The 23,241-nt window shown below is 45.1% G+C and overlaps 1 protein-coding gene across 4 annotated transcripts in view; it reads left to right on the top strand.

Annotated features, from left to right (window-relative positions):
• dennd11 (DENN domain containing 11) overlaps positions 1 to 16,458 on the top strand; it is a 45,635-nt gene extending 29,177 nt beyond the window's left edge. Inside the window, exons 10-11 of one of the 4 annotated variants that reach the window (XR_010976871.1) lie at positions 1,190 to 1,227; positions 16,070 to 16,458. The gene's annotated coding sequence lies outside the window, so the exon portion shown is untranslated. Of the gene's footprint in view, positions 1 to 1,189; positions 2,001 to 16,069 lie in introns of those variants that run through there. The other 3 variants (XR_010976870.1, XR_010976869.1, XR_010976872.1) reach the window with 3 other exon arrangements.
• Positions 16,459 to 23,241: the final 6,783 nt, after the last annotated feature.

The raw sequence follows: 23,241 nt of genomic DNA on the forward strand, positions 1-23,241 counted from the left end.
GTCTTTATTGGACCATTGGTGATGTCAACACCGATCACAACACATTTCATCTATTCAGTCATTTCTTTGAGCATTAGCATGTTCTGATTGGGTTTTGGCTGTATTTGTAAGTCTTTTTGAAGATATCTTTGACACCTGGCTGTGTCTCCTGGTGCTGCTAACATCAGTAGCATTTTCAGACAGTAAAACATTTACTTTTTTATTCCTTTGTATTCAAATATTAATCCTTAAAGTTAAAAGGATGCAACTAAGCAGCAATAACTAACTTACGTTAACAAGAACAATGAATGACCTAATTAAAGGAAGTAGGGGTGAGAGTGTGATTACAACAAACTACTGCTTTGGTAGTTTATGTATAACCTGCACTGGAACAAATGTTGATGCTGTGTATAAGATTCAAACTAACACTGCTATTGTACAGTATGCCCATGTATTGCACGTGTAACCAGACTCTTGTAGTCTTTTGTATTGTGTTCCTGGTTTCTCTCACCTGTACACTTGGAAAAGTTCAGCAAAATTTCATGGGCATGAGGTGGATGGCAAGTTTACAAAACATGATCCATGTTCTGGGCATAGCAATTGTGTTCATTCTCATATCATTTTAAACCACCACATCTTAATTTAAAAAAAATTGATGTTCTTAAATTTGAGAAGAATGGAGCTCATTTTTTGTTCCGACAATAGATCTTTTATTTATGGCTATGAAATAGACAGTTCCTTTTGGTTAGTCTGTAGATGTAAAATATCTACTTTGGCACATTTTTAAGTGCTTTTCCACCCAATTGCTCTGGTATGATGTGTTCAGCTGTGGCGACTCCACAAAGGCACTAAATCAGTCTCAGACACTACTCCACAGAGATCAGCTTTCAAATCATTTCAACTGATATTGTAATTCAATAATTTCCAAACGTGGAAAGGCACCAACATCCATAATATCTAACTGCTAGAACTCTACTTTTTTGCCTCTTTTACCACATGATATTAAAAAAAAACTTGCTTCAATCTGATTTTTTTAATGAAGTACAGTCTTTAATAAATCTAGAAAGCTGAGTCCAGTAAATTGTTTCGTAACTTTTTGTAAAGTGTTTCTGTCCAGCACCAATGCACTTGGATCGATCTCACTAGCATTCAGAATTGGTGCTCCTTTCTGTGCTGGCTTCTTGTAATCATTCTTCCTCCTTTGCTGCAGAAGCTAAAAGCCTTCAGCCAGTGCCCTGTGGAGAGATGGTAAGTGACTTTGTCCTAGGATATCGATTAGGTTTATAATGGCAGACATTTAGTATAATTTGTCTAAGTATGTCGATGGGGAAAAGGAAAAGATGATGATGGTAATCTGTATTTTTATTTTTATACATTGGGAAGATGTCTGATCTTTTTCTCACTGCCTCCACTTTTTTTGACACATCTGACAGATTCATAAAAAATATTAATTGCTGTAACCTGCTCAGTTTTTGAATTGTTGATTATCTGTAAAGCTGCACCAGTATTAGTTTATTTTAACATTAATCAAAGTGCAAATCGAACTCAGTAAAGAGGAGAGGGACAGGGAGAAATCAATACTGCCCCCTGTTAGTAGTCTGTCGGGATTTTGGTGGAAGCCAAGGCTCTTCACCTGATCCCGTTATTAAATTGTGCATACTGTTTTGAAGGACTTTTGTTAACTTGCTAGATTCATGGTTCTATGTTATGCCAGAGGTTAAGAAATACCATACCATTGCTGCAGAGAGAGAGCCTTAAAAAATGTTTTGTGAGGTGCTGTATGAAACTTATGTATTTTGCTGATGCGGTTAGGAGAACATAGAATGGAAAATTTGGATTTAAAAAAAAACTGCTGTTGGAATAACTAAAAGGGACTTGGATTTTTTAAAATAAAAGGTATATGTGAAGGGATGTAAATTTCTCAATGTCTTCTGTGGATAATTTTGTACTATGTAAATCTGGATAGATGTGCCTAATATATTTTCTAATTAAAAGTTATCTGCAGCCAATCTTGTGTTTTTATATCAGATGTGATCTATTCCTGTCATGCTATTCATATTTGAGCCATATTATACACCTGAAAACCAGCTTGGATTAAAGACTTGGATTGTAAGGAGGGTCTTAAGGGTTCAAGGATTGAATTGTAGGGCATGGGCCTGAAAGCACAGCTGATAGTGGGGTAAAGGGAGGGTGGGGTGTACAAATGGGCAGAGTAAGGAGAATGATTATAGGGCTGGAGGAGGTTAGAAGGGTGGGGGGGGGGGTTGCGAGTGATTATGTAGGTCAGCAGGGACAGGGTGATGGGTCAGCCTACAAGGAGAAAAAGGATGGGGTTCACAGGGATGAGTATAGGCATATGTAGAAACATGAGGGGCAAAGAGGAACACGGGGAAAAGCATAGTTGCAGGTGCAAAATAACGAGCAGAAATACTTTTCGGTACTTCAGCAGTAAGAGTGCAGTTGGAGAAGAGGTGAATTGTGATGAGCTTGAATTGGAGGATAAGCATGGAGGTCAGTAGAGGTTAGAGATGGGGAGGGGTGAGGCTGTAGAAGGAATCCTACATTACAACAGTGATTACACTTCAAAAGTAATTTGTTGGCTGTAAAGTGCTTTGGGGCATCCTGAGGTGGTGAAAGCGCTATATTAATGCAAGCCTTTTTTTTTAATAACACTGATGAGAATTAAAAGTTACATTACGTTATATTCAGGGCCCTCTGTTCCCTCTGAGGTATGCAGCCGCATAGCAATCTGCAACATACAACACATTGAAACAAATAGGCCGCACGCAACCAATGTTCCTTGTGTGCAAGTGTGGTCACGCAGTAATCTTAAAGGGACTGTGCAGTGCAACAATCAGACTGTGCATAACAAAGAAAAATTAGAGGGAACATTGACGGGGCCTAATAGCTGATATAAGATGGCAAAGACAGAAGTGATGGAAAAATGACACTCAGTAGGAATAGTATTCAGGCACTGGAGTTTTAAATGAGCTGAAGTTGAACCCTTGTAAAGCTCTGTTTAGGCCCCAACTAGAGTATTGTGTCCACTTCTGGTCACCACACTTTAGAAAGGATGTGAGGGTGCAGAGGAGATTTACCAGAATGTTTCCAGGGATGTGGGATTTTCGTTACAAGGTGACGTTGGAAAAGGTGGCGTGGTTCTCCCTGGAGCAAAGAAGATTGAGGGGAGATTTGATAGAGGTGTACAAGAGTATGATCAGCTTAGATAAGTTAGACAAGGTCAAAACTGACTAGAGGGACACAGGTTGAAGGTTTTGGGCAAGAGATGCAGAGTTTTGACAAGGTGCCACATGGCAGACTGGTTAGAAAAAAATCCCATGGAATTCAGGGAAATGCAGCAAGGTGGATACAAAATTGGCTCAGTGGCAGAAAACAAAGGGTAATTGTTGACGGGTGTTTTAGTGACTGGAGGGCTGGTTCCAGTGGCGTTCTGCAGGGCTCCGTACTGGGTCCCCTGTTTTTTGTGGCGTACATTAACGATTTGGATGTAAATGCAGGGGGCATGATCAAGAAGTTTGCGGACGACACAAAGATTGGCCGTGTGGTAGATAGCGCGGAGGATAGCTGTAGGCTGCAGGGATATTGATGGTCTGGTCAGATGGGCAGAAAAGTGGCAAAAGGAATTCATTTTGGAGAAGTGTAAGATGATGTATTTGGGGAGGTCAAACAAGGCAAAGGAATACATGGTTAATGGGAACATACTGAGAAGCGCAGAGGAAGTAAGGGATCTTGGAGTGAATGTCCACAGATCCCTGAAGGTAACAGGACAGGTCAATAAGGTGGTTAAGAAGGCATATGGAATCCTTTCCTTTATTAGCCGAGGTATAGAATACAAGAGCAGGGAGGTTATGCTGGAACTATATAAAATCATTGGTTAGTCCACAACTTGAGTACTGCGTGCAGTTCTGGTCACCTCATTACAGAAAGGATGCAATTGTACTAGAGAGGGTACAGAGGAGCTTTCTGAGGATGTTGCCAGGACTGGAAAAATGCAGCTATGAGAAAAGATTAGATAGGCTGGGGTTGTTCTCCTTGGAACAGAGAAGGCTGAGGGGAGATCTGATTGAAATGTACAAAATTTTGAGAGGTCTTGAGAGAGTGAAGTTGAAGGGTCTATTCACCTTAGCTGAGAGGTCAGTGACAAGGGGGCATAGGTTTAAAGCGATTGGTAGAAAGATTAGAGGGGAGATGAGGAAAAATGTTTTCACCCACAGGGTGGTGACGGTCTGGACCTCACTACCCAAAAGGGTAGTTGAGGCAGAGTCCCTCAACTTATTCAAAAGGAGTCTTGATATGTACCTCAACTGCCGAAAGCTGCAGGGCTACAGACCAAATGCTGGAAGGTGGGATTAGAATAGGTGGATCGTTTTTCGGCCGGCACAGACACAATGGGCCAAGTGGCCTCTTTCTGTGCTTTAAACTTTCTATGATAGTTCCAAGTCAGGATGGTGTGTGGCTTGGAGGGGAACTTGCAGGTGGTGGTGTTCCCATGCATCTGCTGCCTTTGTGCTTCTAGTTGGTAGAGGTCGCGGGTTTGGAAGGTGCTGTCTAAGGAGCCTTGGTGCGTTGCTGCAGTGCATCTTGTAGATGATATACACTGCTGTCACTGTGCGTCAGTGGGAGTGAATGTCATGTGTGGTATGCTAATCAAGCAGGCTGCTTTGTCCTTGATGGGTGTCGAGCTTCTTGAGTGTTGTTGGAGCTGCACCCGTTCAGATACGTGGAGCGTATTCCATCACACTCCTGACTTGGACAGGCTTTGGGGAGTGAGGAAGTGAGTTACTCGCCACAGGATTCCTAGCCTCTAACCTGCTCTTGTAGGCATGGTATTTATGTGGATACTCCAGTTTAGTTTCTGATGAATGGTAACCCCCCAGGATGTTGATGGGGGCTTCAGCGATGGTAATGACATTGAATGTCAAAGGGAGATGGTTAGATTCTCTCTTGTTTGAGATGGTCATTGCCTGGCACTTGTGTGGTGCAAATGTTACTTGCCACTTATCAGCCCAAGCCTGGATATTGTCCAGGTCTTGCTTCATTTCTACACTGACTGCTTCAGTATCTGAGGAGTCGCAAATGGTGCTGAACGTTGTGCAATCATCAGCGAACATCCCCACTTCTGACCTTTATGATTGAAGGAAGATCATTGATGAAGCAGCTGAAGATGGTTGGGCCTAGGACACTACCCTGAGGAACTCCTGCAGTGATGTCCTGGAGCTCAGATGATTGACCTCCAACAATCACAACCATCTTCCTTTGTGCTGGGTATGACTTCAACCAGCAGAGAGTTTTCCCCCTGATTCCCATTGACTTCAGTTTTACTAAGGCTCCTTGATGCCATACTCAGTCAAATGCTGCCTTGATGTCGAGGGCAGACATTCTCACCACCTCCTGAGTTCAGCTCTTTTTTTCCATGTAAGCTGTAATGAGGTCAGGAGCTAAGTGGCCCTGGCGGAACCCAAACTGAGCGTCAATGAGCAGGTTATCACTGATCAAGTGCAGCTTAATAGCACTGTCGACGTCACCTTCCATCACTTTACTGATGATAGAGAGTAGACTGATGGGGCGGTAATTGGCCGGGTTGGGCTTGTTCTGCTTTTTGAGTACAGGACATACCTGGGCAATTTTCCCCATTGCCGGGTAGATGCCAGTGTTGTAGCTGTACTGGAACAGCTTGGCTAAAGGCGTGGGAAGTTCTGGAGCGCAGGTCTTCAGTACTATTGTTGGAATGTCGTCGGGACCCATAGCCTTTGCAGTATCCAGCGCCTTCAGTCGTTTCTTGATATCACGCGGAGTGAATCGAATTGACTGAAGACTGGCATCTGTCATGCTGGGGGCTTCAGGAGGAGACTGAGATGGATCATCAACTCAGAACTTCTGGCTGAAGATGTTGCAAATGCTTCTGCCTTATCTTTTGCACTGATGTGCTGGGCTCCCCCATCATTGAGGATGGGGATATTTGTGGAGCTGCCTCCTCTAGTTCGTTGTTTAATTGTCCACCATTCACGGCTGGATGTGGCAGGACTGCAGAGCTTAGATCTGATCCGTTGGTTATGGGATCGCTTACTCATTGCATGCTGCTTAAGTTGTTTGGCACACAAGTAGTCCTGGGTTGTAGCTTTACCGGGTTGACACCTCATTCTGAGGTATGCCAGGTGCTGCTCCTGGCATGCCCTCCTGCACTCTTCATTGAACAAAGGTTGGTTCTCCGGCTTGATGGTAATGGTAGAGTGGGGGTATGTCGGGCCATGAGGTTACAGATTGTGGTTGAGTGCAGTTCTGCTGCTGCTGATGGCCCACAGTTCCTCATGGATGCCCAGTTTTTCATTGTTAGATCTATTCGAAATCTATCCCATTTAGCATGATGGAGGATATCCTCAATGTGAAGATGGGACTTTGTCTCCACAAGGACTGTGTGGTGGTCACTCCTACCAATACTACCATGGACAGATGCATCTGCAGCAGGCAGATTGGTAAGGACGAGGTCAAGTATATTTTTCTCTCGTTGGTTCCCTCACCGCCTGCCGTAGACCCAGTCCAGCAGCTATGTCCTTTAGGATTCTGCCAGCTCAGTCAGTAGTGGTGCTACCGAGCTACTCTTGGTGTTGGACATTGAAGTCCCCAACCCAGAGTACATTCTGTGCCTTTGTCACCCTCGGTGCTTGCTGCAAGAGGAGTACTGATTCATCAGCTGAGGAGGGAGCGATAGGTGGTAATCAGCAGGAGGTTTCTTTGTCCATGTTTGACCTGATGCCATGAGATATCATGGGGTCCACAGTCGATGTTGAGGATTCCCAGGACAGCTCCCTCACGACTGTATACCGCTTTGTCACCATCTTTGTGGGGTCTGTTCTGCTGGTGGGACAGGACATGCCTGGGAATGGTGGTGATGCTGTGACATTGTAAGGTATGATTCTGTGAGTATGACTGTCTGTCAGGCTGTTGCTTGACTAGTCTGCGGGACAGCTCTCCCAACTTTGGCACAAGCCCCCAGATGTTACTAAGGAGGACTTTGCAGGGTCGACAGGGCTGTGTGTCTGAGTATCACCAAGCACCGAATAAAATGAAATATTTTGTAGTGCGATGAATAACGATTTATAAATCAAACACAAAATAGATTTAAAGATAAACAATGTTTAAACAAAAACTTATTTGTGTTTCGACCATAATGAGAAACATCAAGCATATTCCACTGATTCAACAAAAGTATAATCAACAACAACTTGTAATAAAACGCCACAGGAGCGTTATAGAGCAAAATTTGACATCAACCGCATAAAGTGATATTCTGGCAGATGGCCAAAGGCTTGCTCAAAGAAGTAGGTTTTAAGGAGCATCTTAAAGGAGGAAAGAGAGGCAGAATTCTAGAGCTTAGAGCCTTGGCAGCTGAAGACACAGCCGCCAATCATTAAACAATTAGATGAGCGTAGATTAATCGGAGTGTTATGAGGCTGGAGAAGATTAGAGATAGAGTGGGGCAAGGCTATGGAGGGATTTGAAAACAAGGATGAGAATTTTAAAATCGAACTGTTGCTTGACCGGAAGCCAGTGTAGGTTACCGAGCATAGGGGTGCTGGATCAATGGCACTTGGTGCGAGCAGTACAAAGGAGTTTTGGATGACCTCAAGTTTATGGAAGAGTGAACATGGTCAGCTGGCCAGGAATGCATTGGAGTAGTCAAGCTTGGAGGTAACAAAGGCATGGATGAGGGTTTCAGTGGCAGCTGAGCTGAAGTAGGGGCATAGTAGGGAAATGTTAAGGAGATGGAAATAGGCAGTCTTAATGATGGTGCAGAAATGTGGTCGGAAGCTTAACTCTGCCAAATCTGACTCCGAGGTTGCAACTGGTTGATTCAACCTCAGACAGTTGTCATGGAGAGGGATGGCGTCGATAAGGAATGGAATTTGTAATGGGGAATGAAGACAATGGCTTCAGTCTTCCCAATATTTAATTGGATAAAATTTCTGCTGATCCAGTACTGGGGGGTTAGACAAGCAGTCTGCCAATTTTGCAACGGTGGAGGAGTCGAGAGAGGTGGAGCTGGGTGTCATCAGCATACAGGTGCAAACTAACGTTACGTTCTTGGATGATGTCGCCAAGGGACAGCATGTAGGTAAGAAATGGGGGGGGAGTGGGGTGGGCAAAGATAGATTCTTGGGGGACATCAGAGGTAACAGTGTGGCAGAGGGAAAAGAAGCCATAGCAAGTGATATGCTGACTGATTAGATAAGAATGGAGCCAGGCGTGTACAGTCCCATCAAGCCAGATAACAGATGAGAGAGGAGGAGGAATAGTTATTTCTATCTAAAGTTTTGGTACAATTCTATGTCATAGAGTTATACAGCACAGAAACAGGCCCTTCGTGTCTATGCCGGCCATCAAGCACCTAACTATTCTAGTCCCATTTTCCAGCACTTGGCCCGTAGCCTTGTATGCGATGGCGTTTCAAGTGCTCATCGAAATACTTAAATGTTGTGAGGGTTCCTGCCTCTACCACCCCTTCAGGCAGTGCATTCCAGATTCCAACCAACCTCTGGGTGAAAACATTTTTCCTCAAATCTCTTCTAAACCTCCTGCCCCTTACCTTAAATCTATGCCCCCTAGTTATTGACCCCTCTGCTAAGGGAAAAAGTCTCTCCTTATCTAACCTATCAATGCCCCTCATAATTTTGTATGCCTCAATCATGTCCCCCCTCATCCTTCTCTGTTCTAAGGAAAACAACCCTCGCCTTTTCAGTCTCTCTTCATAGCTGAAATGCTCCAGCCCAGGCAACATCCTGGTGAATCTCCTCTGCACCCTCTCTAGTACAATCACATCCTTCCTATAGTGTGGTGCCCAAAACAGTACACAGTACTCCAGCTGTGGCCTAACTAGCGTTTTATACAGCTCCATCATAACCTCCCTGCTCTTGTATTCTATGCATCAGCTAATAACGGCAAGCATCCCATATGCCTTCCTAACCACCTTATCTACCTGTGCTGCTGCCTTCAGTGATCTATGGACAAGTGCACCAAGGTCCCTCTGACCTCTGTACTACTTCGGGTCCTACCATCCAATGTATATTCCCTTGCCTTGTTAGTCCTCCCAAAATGCATCACTTCACACTTCTCAGGATTAAATTCCATTTGCCACTGCTCTGCCCATCTTATCAGCCCATCTACATCGTCCTATAATCTAAGGCTTTCCTCCTCACTATTTACGACACCACCAATTTTCGTGTCCTCTGCGAACTAACTTATCATACCTCCTATATTCACGTCTAAATCATTCATGTACATTACAAACAGCAAGGGTCCCAGCATCAATCCCTGTGGTACACCACTGGTCACAGGCTTCCACTCGCAAAAACAACCCTCAATCATTACCCTCTGTTTCCTGCCACTAAGCCAATTTTGGATCCAATTTGCCAAATTGCCCTGGATCCCTTGGGCTCTTACCACCTTAATCAATGTCCCATGCGGGACCTTATCAAAAGCCTTACTGAAGTCCATGTAGATGACATCAACTGCTTTACCCTCATCTACACATTTAGTCACTTGCTCAAAAAATTCAATCAAGTTAGTTAGACACGATCTCCCCCTGCCAAAGCTATGCTGACTATCCCTGATTATTCCCTGTGTCTCCAAGTGGAGATTAATCCTGTCCCTCAGACTTTTTTCCAATAGTTTCCCAACCACTGATGTTAGACTCACTGGCCTGTAATTACCTGGTCTATCCCTGCTACCCTTCTTGAATAATGGTACCACATTTGCTGTCCTCCAGTCCTCTGGCACCTCTCCCGTGGCCAGAGAGGATCTGAAAATTTGTGTTAGCGCCCCTGCTATCACCTCCCTTGCCTCACATAACAGCCTGGAATACATCTCATCTGGCCCTGGGGATTTATCCCCTTTTAAGCCTGCTAAAACATGTAATACTTCCTCCCTTTCAATGCTAATTTGTTTAGTATATCACAATTCCTCCTCCCTGATCTCTACACCTACATCGTCGTTCTCCACAGTGAAAACAGATGAAAAGTAATTTAAAACCTAACCTATGTCCATTGGCTCCACACACAGATTGCCACTTTGGTCCCTATTGGGCCCTACTCTTTCCCTGGTTATCCTCTTGCCCTAAATATACTTATAAAACGCCTTAGGATTTTCCTTTATCTTGCCCGCCAATGTTTTTTCATGTCCCTTCACTCTCCTAATTATTTTTTTAAGTACCCCCCCTCCCCTACACTTCCTATACTCCTCTATTGCCTCCACTGTTTTCAGCGCTCCGAATCTGCCATAAGCCTCCTTTTTTTTTTGTGATCCAATACTCTATATCCCTTGACATCCGGTGTTCCCTGGACTTGATGGTCCTACCCTTCACCTTAATGGGTACATGTTGGCTCTGAACCCTCACTATTTCCTCTTTGACTCCCACTGGCCTGATAGACTTGTCGACTTTCCTACAAGTAGCTGCTCCCAGTCCACTTTGGCCAGATCCTGTTTTATCAAATTGAAATCGGACTTCCCCCAATTCAGTACCTTTATTTTTGGCCCATCTTTGTCCTTTTCCATAACTACCTTAAATCTTAGAGTTATGGTCACTATCCCCGAAATGCACCCCCACTGATACTTCTACCACTTGTCCAGCTTCATTCCCTAGGATTCGGTCCAGTACTGCCCCTTCTCTTGTAGGACTTTCTACGTACTGGCTCAAAAAGCTCTCCTGTATGCATTTTAAGAATTCCTCCCCCTTTAAGCCTTTTGCACTAAGACTATCCCAGTTGATAGTCGGTAAGTTGAAATCCCGTACTATTATTACCCTGTTATTTTTACACCTCTCTGAGATTTACGTACATATCTATTCCTCTGTCTCCCTGACTGGAGGCCTGTAGTACACGCCCAGCCAAGTGATTGCCCCCCTTTTGTTCTCAAGTTCTACCCATCTGGCCTCATTTGAGGAACCTTCGAAGATATCATCCCTCCTTACTGCAGGAATTGACTCCTTGATTCAACAGTGCAATACCACCTCCTCTTTTATCCCCTCCCCTATCACGTCTGAAGGTTCTATACCCTGGAATATTGAGTTGCCAGTCCTGTCCTTCCTCAGCCATGTCTCTGTGATAGCAATAATATCGTAATCCCATGTGCTAATCAATGCCCTCAATTCATCTGCCTTATTAGTAAGATTCCTTGCATTAAAGTAGATGCAATCCAGCCTTACATTTGTGCCTTACAGGTCTATATTTGCTCTGCCTTCCAGACTGACCTAGTTTCTCTTCTATATTTGGCTGTGCCTCACCCCCTACTGTACCTCCACTTTGTATGCCATACCCTGCCAAATTTGTTTAAACCCCCCACCCCAACAGCACTAGCAAACCTCCCAGCAAGGGCAAGGATGTTGGTCTCATTCCGTCCAACTTGTACAGGTCCCACCTTTGCCAGAAACAGACCCAGTGATAGAGGAATCTAAAGCCCTCCCTCCTGCAACATCTTCTCAGCCACGCATTCATCTGCTCTATCCTCCTATTCCTATACTGGCTAGCACGTGGCACAGGGAGTAATCCAGAGATTACAACCTTTGAGGTCCTGCTTTTGAATCTGCCACCTAGCTCCCTAAATTCTTGTTGCGGGTCTTTATTCCCTCTTTCTACATATGTAATTGGTACCAATGTGTATCACGACCTCTGACTGCTCACCCTCCCCCTTCAGAATGTGCCTTTACAATGCACAGCAAGTTATAAAAACATAAATGAAATTTTAAAAAATGAAACAAAAAACAAATTTAATTCACTGACTCCCAAACCCTAGTGATGAAATCCAGTCCCAGGGAGGTGAGCATTAATCTTCGAGGAGAAGCGACAAAGCTGCCTGATTCTCCTAATGAAAACACATTATGCAACAGTGCATATGACATACTTACGTGCATTCTCCCTCCCTCCGGTTTCTGTTGCTCTCTTCCTCCTTACTCCAGTTTATTTCCTTCCCTCTCCAGTTTATTTCCTTCTCTTTTCCTCCCTCAGTTTGTGAGACTCTTGGGCTGAATTGTTAGGCCTCGCCATGGGCAGGAATGGAGGTGGATGGGTGATGAAAATAGCACCACCAACTAGCATGTCAGTTTCTCATTGCCATTCCCGCCATCGGCGAGATTTATCAGGGCTGGTGGAAGGCCGGCAATGAGAACCTGCACAATTCCCAAATGAGTTCAAATAAGTTAGTTCGTTGAGGGCTATGTTGAGATTTTGGTGGGGGTGCATGGGTTGCACACTGGGTCAGGGGTAGACCAGGTGCATGGAGGAGGCAACACAGCAGGGAACCAGTCATGGCTGCCCCAAGAAATTAGTTGGGCACATAAAAGGGAGAACGGCTCAGAGGGGACTCAACCATTTGCACGCTGGTGCTATCAGTTGTGCGCAGGATGTGGGCCACGTATTCTGTCACACTCAGGCACTGCAGGGGGCCGTCCCCTTCCTGGTATTGTGTGGGCAATAGAGGAGGAGGTAAGGCTTCCAGACACAATTGGGAGGCCACCTGAGCGCAAGGAAGGCAGCAGCTGGCAACAAGGTTTTGGGCACAGTGGTGACTAGGAGCAACATGCCCTGCAGGAAAGGCAGAGGGCAAGGGGAGGAAGGCAATGAAAGCCATACCCTCAGCAGAGCTATACCGTCGAAGACTGAGCTACCTGGAGATGTCGAGAACCAGTGCCGCAGGAGACTGTGACTCTCCAGGCCGATGGTCACAGGGATTTGTGCTCTTATTGCAGAAGACCTTACACCTCACAGCATTGCTCGCCATACCCTGCCAGTAGCTGTCACAGTCACTGTAGCCTTGAAATTCTTTGCCATCTCACAATGGCTGTATATCACTGCACCTCACCGGTTACTGATGCCCTATTTACAAGAGCTGGGCAGTACATGCAATTCCAGACAGATAGGGTCTCTCTGGCACAGAGGGCAATGGGTTTCGCCTCCATTGCTGAATTCCCCCAGGTTCAGGGTGTCACGGATTGCACCCTGTGGCCGTCGAGGCCCAGTGACCAGCCACTGTGATTTATCAACAGGAAGGGCTTCCAATCTCTCAACCTTCAACTGGTCTGCGATCATAACGAGCTTCCTGCATGTGTCCATGTATGTTCCTGGCAGCTGCCATGACTACTTTGTCCTGCAGCAGTCCAGACTACCACAGCTCTTCACTCTACCCTCAAACTACGTGGTTGGATTCTAAGGGACAGGGGATATACCTTGAAGAGATGGCTTCTCGGTCATTTACGAGACCCTGAGACAGCACCATAGAGGCGCTGCAACCAAAGCCATCTGTTCACAAAGATCACCATCGGGCTTTTTAAAGGTGGCGCCCTGCAGTACACCCTTACAAGGGTCTCGCGCATTGTGGTGGTCTGCTGTGCTCCCCATAACATGACCCTCCAGATAGTTGTGGAGCTTGAAGAGGATGAGGCTCTGGAATGGCACAGTTCATTGGAGGTGGAGGGGGGCTGCCCACAGCTGCCTCTGTCACCACCTCCTGCTCACTTGTGATGTGCTGATCACGTGGTGTCACCCTATCTGCGCGTGCAAAGACTCAGTGAGGTGATTGTATTTGTGCTGGTGGAGGGTGCTCTTGTAAGGTGCTATGGTGATTGCTCAGGTCTCTTCTGGCAGCGTTTAGCCCAGTGCAGAAACGGGAATCTGTCCTTCCGCCTTAACGTTCAAATCTGTGGGAGACACAAGAAGAGATTGAGAGATAAAAACAAAGTGCTGCAAATACTCGGCAGGTAAGGCAGCATTTGTGGAGAGAGAAGCAGAAGAGAATTTGAAAACTAGCCTTTGGGGACAGTGCTGAGACTTCCCAATGCGGCTGAGTCTTTGGCATGCTGTTAGACAGGCTGGAGTGCACTGCACCCCCTTAATCTATGCATTTCAGTTTCTATTCACCCTCTCCACAAGGGATGTCCATCTTGTCTTCTCCGACTTGTTCATGGTCAGCCACCCTGGCAATCTCCATTGCTCCCTCATCCATGGCGGTGACTATGTGTAGCATGGGAACCCCTCCTCTAGTCTGCACCCTTTCACTGGCGTTATGTGCCCAGTTCTCTTACAAGGACAAAAGAGAGAGATGAGGCACTACTTGCCTCTTATGGCCAAATGCCAACAGTTCACTGAGATAGAAAGCTGCATGTATCAGTGCTGGCAGGTCCTCAGCAGCACTAGGGCTCTGAGCCTTGCTGAGGTGTCAGTAAGTGCCCTGGGCACACGTTCCTCCCATGTTCAGGAGCAGCATACACCCTCAGCTGGAGTGTGTGCTGAAGGTTGAATACCCAGAGGCCGCTCCTGAGGGTCTGGCTTTCCACTCACCTTGCCAGAGTGAATCAGGCCAATGAATCCTTTCCTGCGCTGCATCCGGTTCCTCTTAACCACACTCCTTCTGCTCACAGTCTCATCCACCTCTGTACAGACCTGCTTGGTTTGAGGGGGTGGCCTTCTGCCATCCTCTGGAAAGAGGACCTCCCTCACTGCCTCAAGATGGACCTCCAGGGCTGCATCTGCAAAGCTTGGGGCTACCCTCCATCGCATTCCACCCCTCTGCTTTTTCTGCTCCAGGAGTAAGACAGTAATGGCTGCTGTGGTCTGTTTAAATCAGACTGGTTCTCTTTCAGTCCCACCTCCATTATACCCCTGCAACTGCTAATTGGGTGCCCAACCTGCCCTCCAGTCAATTAACAGGCCGTCCTGTGAAAATCAGAGCCTGTGACTGCTTCACCCCCAGGGGCGGGATCGGGACTAGGAAACAGTTACGGTGTCCATTTCTGACTTCAGTAAGAAAATCAGGCCTTTAGTCTCTCTCTCTGTCTGTTTCGCTCTCTCTGTCTGTTTCGCTCTCTCCCCCTCCCCCTCCCTTAAATGGAACAGCCATGTCAATACTGTGGAATTCTGCAGAGAGTAACTCTATTCCAGACTCCCTATAAAGCCTGTCCAAGATACAAGGCACAAGTCAAGAGTGTAATGGAATTCTCTTCTGGCTGGATGGGTGCAGCTCCAATAAAACTCAAGAAGCTCAACACCATTCAGGCATAAGCAGGCTGCTTGATCAGCTCCCCAACTATCACATTAAACATTTACTCCCTGAATTGCTGATCCACAGTGGCAGCAGTGTCTAACATCTCCAAGATGCACTACAGCAATTCACCAAATCTCTCAACGGCATCTCCCACACCTGTGACCCCTACTACCTAAAACAAGGGCAGCCTGCGCATGGGAACACCACCACCTGCAATTTCCCTTCCAAGTCACACACCATCCTGACTTGGAAATATATCACCATTCCTTCACTGTTGCTGGGTCAAAAACTCTCTCCCGAACAGCACTGTCGGTGTAGCTACATCACATGGATGCAGCAGTTCAAGAAGATAGCCTACCACCACCTTCTCAAGAGCAGTTAGGGATGGGTAATAAATTCTGGCCTTGCTAGTGACGCTCACATCCCACGAATGAATGAAAAAAAATTTGATAACCAACCCCAATGCTGACATCCTCACAGCCGGTAAAGAAGGTGGTTTTGAACGGTGCACAAACCAGCCATGTCCACACAAGGTAAATTGGCTGCAAGCTAGGGCAGCCAGTGAACAGTACATGTAGGAACTGCAATGACCAGGACTGTTTCTCCCGAGTCAGCTACAGCAACACTTGAGACTAGAAATAGCCTCCCATTGTCATTTGGTGTGGCTGTGAGTAAGGAAGGCCAAAACCCCCAGGGTACGATTCTCAGTTCAAGGACCGAGCAGGAAGCAGACTGAACAAAAAGCTGGAAGCAAACTGGGATAGCAAATTGACGAGGAAGAAAAATCAGATTAGTAAAAAAAAATTAATTAAAAAATATAGCATACCTGTAGGCTACAGAGCCATCTAGCAGAATAATGTAGATGATAGAATTTTGAGGAGTAATGGTGTCACCTAGTGTTGGAATGATAGACAATTTTAATAGTAAATATAGTATAACTTCACTTGCTGATAATGATTGCTTGGTTTTAATGATACTAATGACAAAATTTGATTTTTTTTTTCCCAATGGCAATCTGCCCAACTTCAACAAAACCCTTAAGCAGGATTTGTCTAGATTGACCTGAATGCAACAAAAGAGCTGAAGCTAATTGAAAGATAACCTATTGTGAAATTCCTGCATTATGTATGTATTCGTTCCTACCAAGAGAGATAAGAAGAGTGTATGGACAGTGGTTAAAAATACAGCTGCCATTATCTGAACAGCTATGAGCGATGTGGACATGATTAAATTGGTGGCATTAAGTCGGAGAGAGGATGAGGAAACATTTGGTGACAAGAATGTGGAAAGCATAGAACCGAATACCCTTTCACTGGAAAAGTTTAGGAAGGCAATCGCAGCTCTTCACACCTGGAACTGAAGATGTTTTTGGACTGGTTAACACGATACAGGCAGCATGCATTGAGACAGCACACATGATATAAACAAATCTGCTGTATAGTTTTTTTTAAAAAGCAGAATAAACTTCAATTTAAATTGGTCATTTATTCATTTATCTGCAGTAAATTGCCAAATCCTGTATATAAGTGAACAACCTGGTATAATGATTCTTTCTGCCATTCCTGAGGAGTGTTATCATGAAGCTCAACTGTATAATATGTTTTATATAGGTTAAACTCAGGTGCTATTGACATATAGACTTGACAGCATATAGCAGCAAGTGAAAGTCATGACACAAGAAGTTCAATCTGTACAAGAAGTAAATGCCTTACGCAAAGCTTGTAATATATTGCTAGCAGTCACCTGTGGCCATTCTCTTGGTAATTTGGTGACAACAGCTATTTCATGCAATGTAACCCACAATGCATTATCAAGGCTACAAATCTGTGGTGACCAAGTTGGTGTAATTTTGACTGGTTATCACCTGTTTTACACTATTGCACAATTGAGGGCCCATTTTACATCTCTTCTGACTTTCTTTTTCCAAATGGTAGCGAACCCCACTTCATCTACATTTGGACCTGACTTCTCATGTGCAACCCATAGCAGATTGCATATTAGAGTAAAATATTTGGAGATTTTAATATTTGTATGTCTCTAAGCTAGTTGAAATCCAAGTGTGAAGTTGGATAAGTGACAATCTGGTGGGAGTAGGTTGCGGGGTTTAAGCTGAGTGTTGCTGAGGTATGAAACATTAAGGGGGGAAAATTTGGGCTTAGAGTTTGTTGGTTGTGAGTGAGTGTAAAATGTGGAAAGATAGTGAAAGATCTGGGAAGGAAACAAGAATAGAGAAATCAAAGCAAATTACTGCAAATGTTGGAAATCTGAAACAAAAACAAAATGCTGGAAACACTCAGCAGCTTTGACAACGTCTGTGGAGAGGAAAACAGAGTTAAGGGCTGGAAGTTTACAGGCACGCAATGGATCTCGACGTCTGGATCGAATGCGGGTGGGGAAGAGGACATTGGAGGAAGGAGAGGACAGTAGATTGGGGAGGGAGGAGAGCTCAGAAGGGAGTGGATAGAACATTGGGTGGGAGAGGAGTTTGGAGGGGGGGAGAGGAGAGCTTGAAGGAGAGGGGGAGGAAGAGGAGCGCTGAGAGGGAGAGCTTGGAGGAGAGGAAATCGGAGAAATTCAGGAGATCGAGGGGAGGGATGATCGAAGGAAGGACAGGAGATCGGAGCAGTGGAGAGGAGATCAGAAATGGGAGAGGAAATCAGGAAGGAGAGGTGATGGGAGAGGAGAGAGAGAGAGAGAAGTTCGAATCTGGGAGAGGAGATCGGAAGGAGAGGACAGGAGATGGGAGGGGAGCTTGTGGGGGGATGGAAGAGATTGGGGAAGGGTGCAGAGGTCAGGATGGGGAGAGATAGGAAGGAGAGAGGGGATTGAAGGGGGAGAAAACAGGAGATGGAATGGGAGAAGACAGAAGCTAAGGGAGGGGGGTGGGTGTGTGGTCAGGAGCTGTGGCAGGGGAGGTCAGGAACCTGGTGGGGGTGGGGGAAGCATTTTGAGAACAGTGGTGGGTGAATGTGATCCAGGTGGAAAGGGAGGGGATGAGAGGGAGAATGATCCAGGTGGGAAGATGAGTCACATTTTCCCCTCCTTCTGTTAGACCTGGATCACGTTCCTCACCCCTACATCCAACTTCCTTTACAATGCACGCATTCTCCCTCTCATTCCCCACCACCAGATCTGGGCTACATTCTTCCACCAACCCAGCTTGCACCTGCACCATGTTCTCCCCGTGTAGACCTCTTGCACATGAATGGCAGTAAATTGATTCCTCAGAAAGCCCGGCAAGTGTGCAGTAAATTATATCATTGGACTGGATGAAATCTGGAATTCATGATATGAAAGGTGATTCCCAATCCCCCCTCCCACCGCCCAATCCTATCCCTAATCCCCACACCTTCTGCCCAATAAGCCACTATCCATGACCCACACACAAAGCCCTATAACTCACCACAGCTCTCACCCAATGTATTTAGGTTGGTGGAATTATTAGCAGAGTGGTTTTCAGTTTACCCATGATGACATCCTGCATATGAGCTGGGCCATTCAATGATGTCATTCTCAGGACATGCTAAAAATCTCTAGCTCTGCTAGTGATGTTACTTGCAATGACCTCACCCTCATCCATTCTCGTTGAATGAAATGCGCCTCACTAAACCAGCCTTGCAGCTCAAATTATGTAAAATAGTTATGTGGATTTGTCAAATAAGGTCTCAGAGAAATGGCTACTTCACCCCACGTGATCTTGCAGTGCCCATTCATGGGGTTACATCTTTGTAGGGGGCCCACAAGACTACTCGAAGTAGTGTTGGTGAACACCTCAGTGGAGTGCAGTTATTGCTGATTCCTGCAATCATTCTGCTGATTCAAAAACAAAATACTGCAAATGAAATGCTGACAACACTCAGCAAATCAGGTAGCATTTATGGAAAGAAACAGTTAACGTTTCATGTTGACAAACAGCAACCTGAAACATTAACTCTGCTTTCTTCCACAGATGCTGCCTGAATGGCTGAGCTTTTCCAGTATTTTATGTTCTGTCACTTGACTGATGATTGAGAGGAGGTCAGCAGGGCACACCATGCATGGCTGCAATAGAGTTACCTTGTTTTCTTCAGTGACCCTCTACATTAACAGGTAGATAGCATTGTCATGGCTGCATTGGAGCAGTTTGGCTCATGGTGCGGCAAGCTCCAATGCATTGGTCTGCATATTACCTCGGATATTTGCAATGTCCAGTGCACTGGGCCACATCCCTGTGCATGTGAATTGAAAGTCAGCATGGTTGTGTGAAAGGCAAATTGTGTTGGACTAACTTGAGTGAGTTCTTTGATGAAGTAATGGAGAGGGTTGATGTGATGTATCTATGGGACTTTCAAAAGGCACTTGATAGGTGTTATTTTAACAGACTTGTTAACAAAATTAAAGTCCATGAGATTAAAGGGCTGCATGAATACAAAATTCCAAACAATTATTGCTCAATCAGTCTGCTCTTAATCATCAGCAAAGTGATGGAAAGTGTAGTTTGACAGTGCTACCAATTGGGTTTCTTGGTATTTCATTTTTTGTCTTTTTTTGTTTTCTGTCAAAGAAGGAAAATGAGATATAGGATAGCACACATGTACACATTCATTCCATGCATTTCTCAGGCTTCCAGTCATGAGTTCTGTACAGGCTTTTTGGTTGTACAGTGTATTACATTCTAGACAAGGCATCTGCTATAATGTTGTTCTTCCCAGCTATATGTACAACTTTCAGGTTGACTGGCTGGAGGAGCAAGCTCCATCAAAACAGTCTGGAATTTTTAACTTTGAATTTTTCCAGGAACGTTAGGGGGTTGTGGTGAGTATAAATTTGAATTTCTTGATGTCCGTTATTGGCATAGACTTGGAAATGTTGAAGGGCAAGTAGGAGCCCTAATGCCTCCTTTTCTATGGTGCAATATTTTCTTTGATGGTTGTTTATTTTTTTGGAAAAATAGCCATTTGGCCTTTCTAGGCCTGAATCATCATCTTGGAGTATGACAGTCCCCACTCTGACATTATTGGCATCAATAGCCATTTTAAAGGGCTTTTTGAAATTTGGGGCTGCCAATACTGGGTCATTTGTTAAGATTGCCTTCACTTTTTGAAAGCTAGCTGGCACCACTCTGCCCTTTTCTTGAACAAATCAGTTCAGCACCATAGCTGCACCTTTATATGTGAGAAAACAATTTCGGTAAAACCCACACATTCCCAGGAAACAGATTATTTCCCTCTTTGTTTTGGGAATGGGGAAATCTACCAGGGATTGCACTTTTGCTGCCCTTGGCAACACTCGACCTTGGCCTATGATGTGACCTAAAAAGGTTACTTTAGACTTAGCAAACTCACTCTTTGCTAGATTGGCCACTAGGTATGCTCTCTGCAAACCCTTAAAGAGTTCCCTAAGATGGGTCAGGTGGTCTTCCCAGCAATCACTGCAAAATAACAGGTCATTCAGTTGTTTAACCAGCTACCACCTGGTTCATGAGACTTTGGAAGGTTGCTGGGACATTCTTTAAACCAAATGGCATTACTTTACATTGATATAAGCCATCAGGTGTGACAAATGCTGAAATTTTTTTATTCATTCGTGGGATGTGGGCATCGCTGGCTAGGCCAGCGTTTGTTGCCCATCCCTAATTGCCCCTGAGAAGGTGGTGGTGAGCTGCCTTCTTGAACCACTGCAGTCCTTGGGGGGTAAGTACACCAACAGTGCCGTTAGGAAGGGAGTTCCAGGATTTTGACCCAGCGACAGTGAAGGAATGGCGATATAGTTCCAAGTCAGGATGGTGTGTGGCTTGGAGGGGAACTTGCAGGTGGTGGTGTCCCCATGCATCTGCTGCCCTTTTCCTTCCAGGTGGTAGAGGTTGCGGGTTTGGAAGGTGCTGTGGAAGGAGCCTTGATGTGTTGCTGGGTGCATCTCGTAGATGGCACACACTGCTGCGTCGGTGGGGAAGGGAGTGGTGAATGGGATGCCGATCAAGTGGACTGCTTTGTCCTGGATGGTCTCGAGCTTTGTGAGTGTTTTTGCAGCTGCACACATCCAGTGGAGATTATTCCATCACATTTCTGACTTGTGCCTTGTAGATGGTGGACAGACATTGGGGAGACAGGAGGTGAGTTACTCGCCTCAGAACTCCCAGCCTCTGACTTGTTCTTGTAGCCACACTATTTATATGTCTGGTCTAGTTCAGTTTCTGGTCAATGGTAACCCCCAGGATGTTGATAGTGGAGAATTCAGTGATGGTAATGCCATTGAACATCAAGGGGAGATGGTTAGATTCTCTCTTGTTTGAGATGGTCATTGCCCTGCACTTGTGTAGCGCGAATGTTACTTGCCACTTATCAGCCCAAGCCTGCATGTTCTGCAGGTCTTGCTGCATCTGGACACAGGCTGCTTCAGTATATGAATAGTCACAAATGGTGCTGAACACTGTGCAATCATCCACGGAGATCCCCACTTCTGGTCCTATGTTGGAGGGAAGGTCGTTGATGAAGCAGCTGAAGATTGGTGATCATAGGGACTTGCCAGTATCCTTTCAATAAGTCAATTTTACAAATATAGGTGGAGCTTCCTACCAAGACAATGCAGTTCTGAATACAGGGGATTGGATATGAGTCTACTTGGGTTGCAACATTTATTTTTGGGTAATCATAGCAAAGTCTGGTTGATCCATCAGGTTTGGGTACCAGTACAATAGGGGAGCTCCAGCTGCTTTGGCTGGGTTCAATTAAATCGTTGTCCAGCATATATTTGATTTCTGTCCCTCCGAGCCAATTTGTCAGGGCTCAGTCTCTATGCAATTTGTTGTATTGGTGGGGTCTCGCCTACATCTACATCGTGTATTGTTAAGAATGTGTGACCCAGTTTGTCCCTGAAAATTTTCTCAAACTCCCTAGCAGTGTTGCTCGGTCCTGTCTCTGTTGGTCAGAGAGATATGGTGTCTAGTCTCTGTAATATTTCTGTATTTTCCAATTTTATGGTGGGGAGTTTTCAATTTGAGTGTTTTCTGGGCTCTCTTCCTCACTTATTTCATCTTCACTAGGGCTGTCTTCCTTTACTGCACTTACTGTTTGGCATACCCTTACTGGTCTGTCTTGTTCCCAGCTGTGGTATTGTTTTAGCGTATTGATGTGACACAGTCTTTGCTTTTTTCTCCGATCTGGGTTTTTAATCAAGTAATTCATGTCATTGACCTTTTTCCCCCACTCAGTCTGGCTTTTAGCAGTTTGCCTTTGAATGATAACTACTAGAACCTGGTCCCTTGTTTTGAATTCTCGGGCTGCAGCTTTTCTGTCTGCTTGCTTTTTCATGTTTTGTTGAGCTGCTTTTAGATATTCTTTTTACTACAGCACAGGCTTTAAAGAGTCTCTCACGAAAGATGGACATGTAATTTAGTAGTGAGGTTTCCTCCCTTTGATCCAGGAATTTTTCTTTAATCAGTTTCAGGGGGCCACTCACCTCATGCCCAAAAACTAATTCAAATGGACTGAAACCTGTGGATTCATTTGGTGATTCTTAGTAGCAAACAGCAAGAAAGCTATTCCATTATCCCAGTCGTGGGGGTAATCTCCACCTATGCCCTGATCATGGTTTTCAGGGTTTGATGGGGTCATTTCAGAGCCCCTTGAGACCGTGGGTGGTATGCTGAAGATTTCAGCTGTTCAGTACCAAGGCTCTGTACTACTTGGAATGTTCGGGACATGAAATTAGTATCTTGATCAGACTGACTTTCTTTGGGCAAGCCGTATCGTGTAAAAAAAATTGGGTCAGCCTCTCGATTACGGCTTTGGCAGTAATATTCCTTAAAGGCATGGCTTCTGGGAATTGGGTGGTCACATCCATGATGGTGAAAAAGGTAAATGATAACCTGTCCTGGTTTTGGGTAGGGGTCCCACATAATCGATTAGGACTGTACTGAAAGGTTCTTCGAAAGCAGGAATGGGGATCAGTGGAGCAGGTTTGATTGTAGGTTGTGGTTTCCCAACAACGTGTCAGGTATGCCAGGTCTTGCAAAAGTTAACCACATCTTGTAGATTTGTGGCCAGTGTTGCGACCAAGTGAGAAAAGTATCTAGGGGTCCCTCTCAGCCATCACCTGGTCTTAGCGTAACAGGGTTTTATTTTTAAACACACTATTTTTAGCTCCCCTTGGTGAATCCTTGTTCACCGCTTTCTAATTATAAGGCAAAGAAACAAGCACAAACAGTTTTGCTTGGGTTTAAAGAAGAAAAGTTGG

The sequence above is a fragment of the Heterodontus francisci genome, chromosome 18 (genome assembly GCF_036365525.1).
Source record: "Heterodontus francisci isolate sHetFra1 chromosome 18, sHetFra1.hap1, whole genome shotgun sequence".
In the NCBI taxonomy this organism is placed as follows: domain Eukaryota; kingdom Metazoa; phylum Chordata; class Chondrichthyes; order Heterodontiformes; family Heterodontidae; genus Heterodontus; species Heterodontus francisci.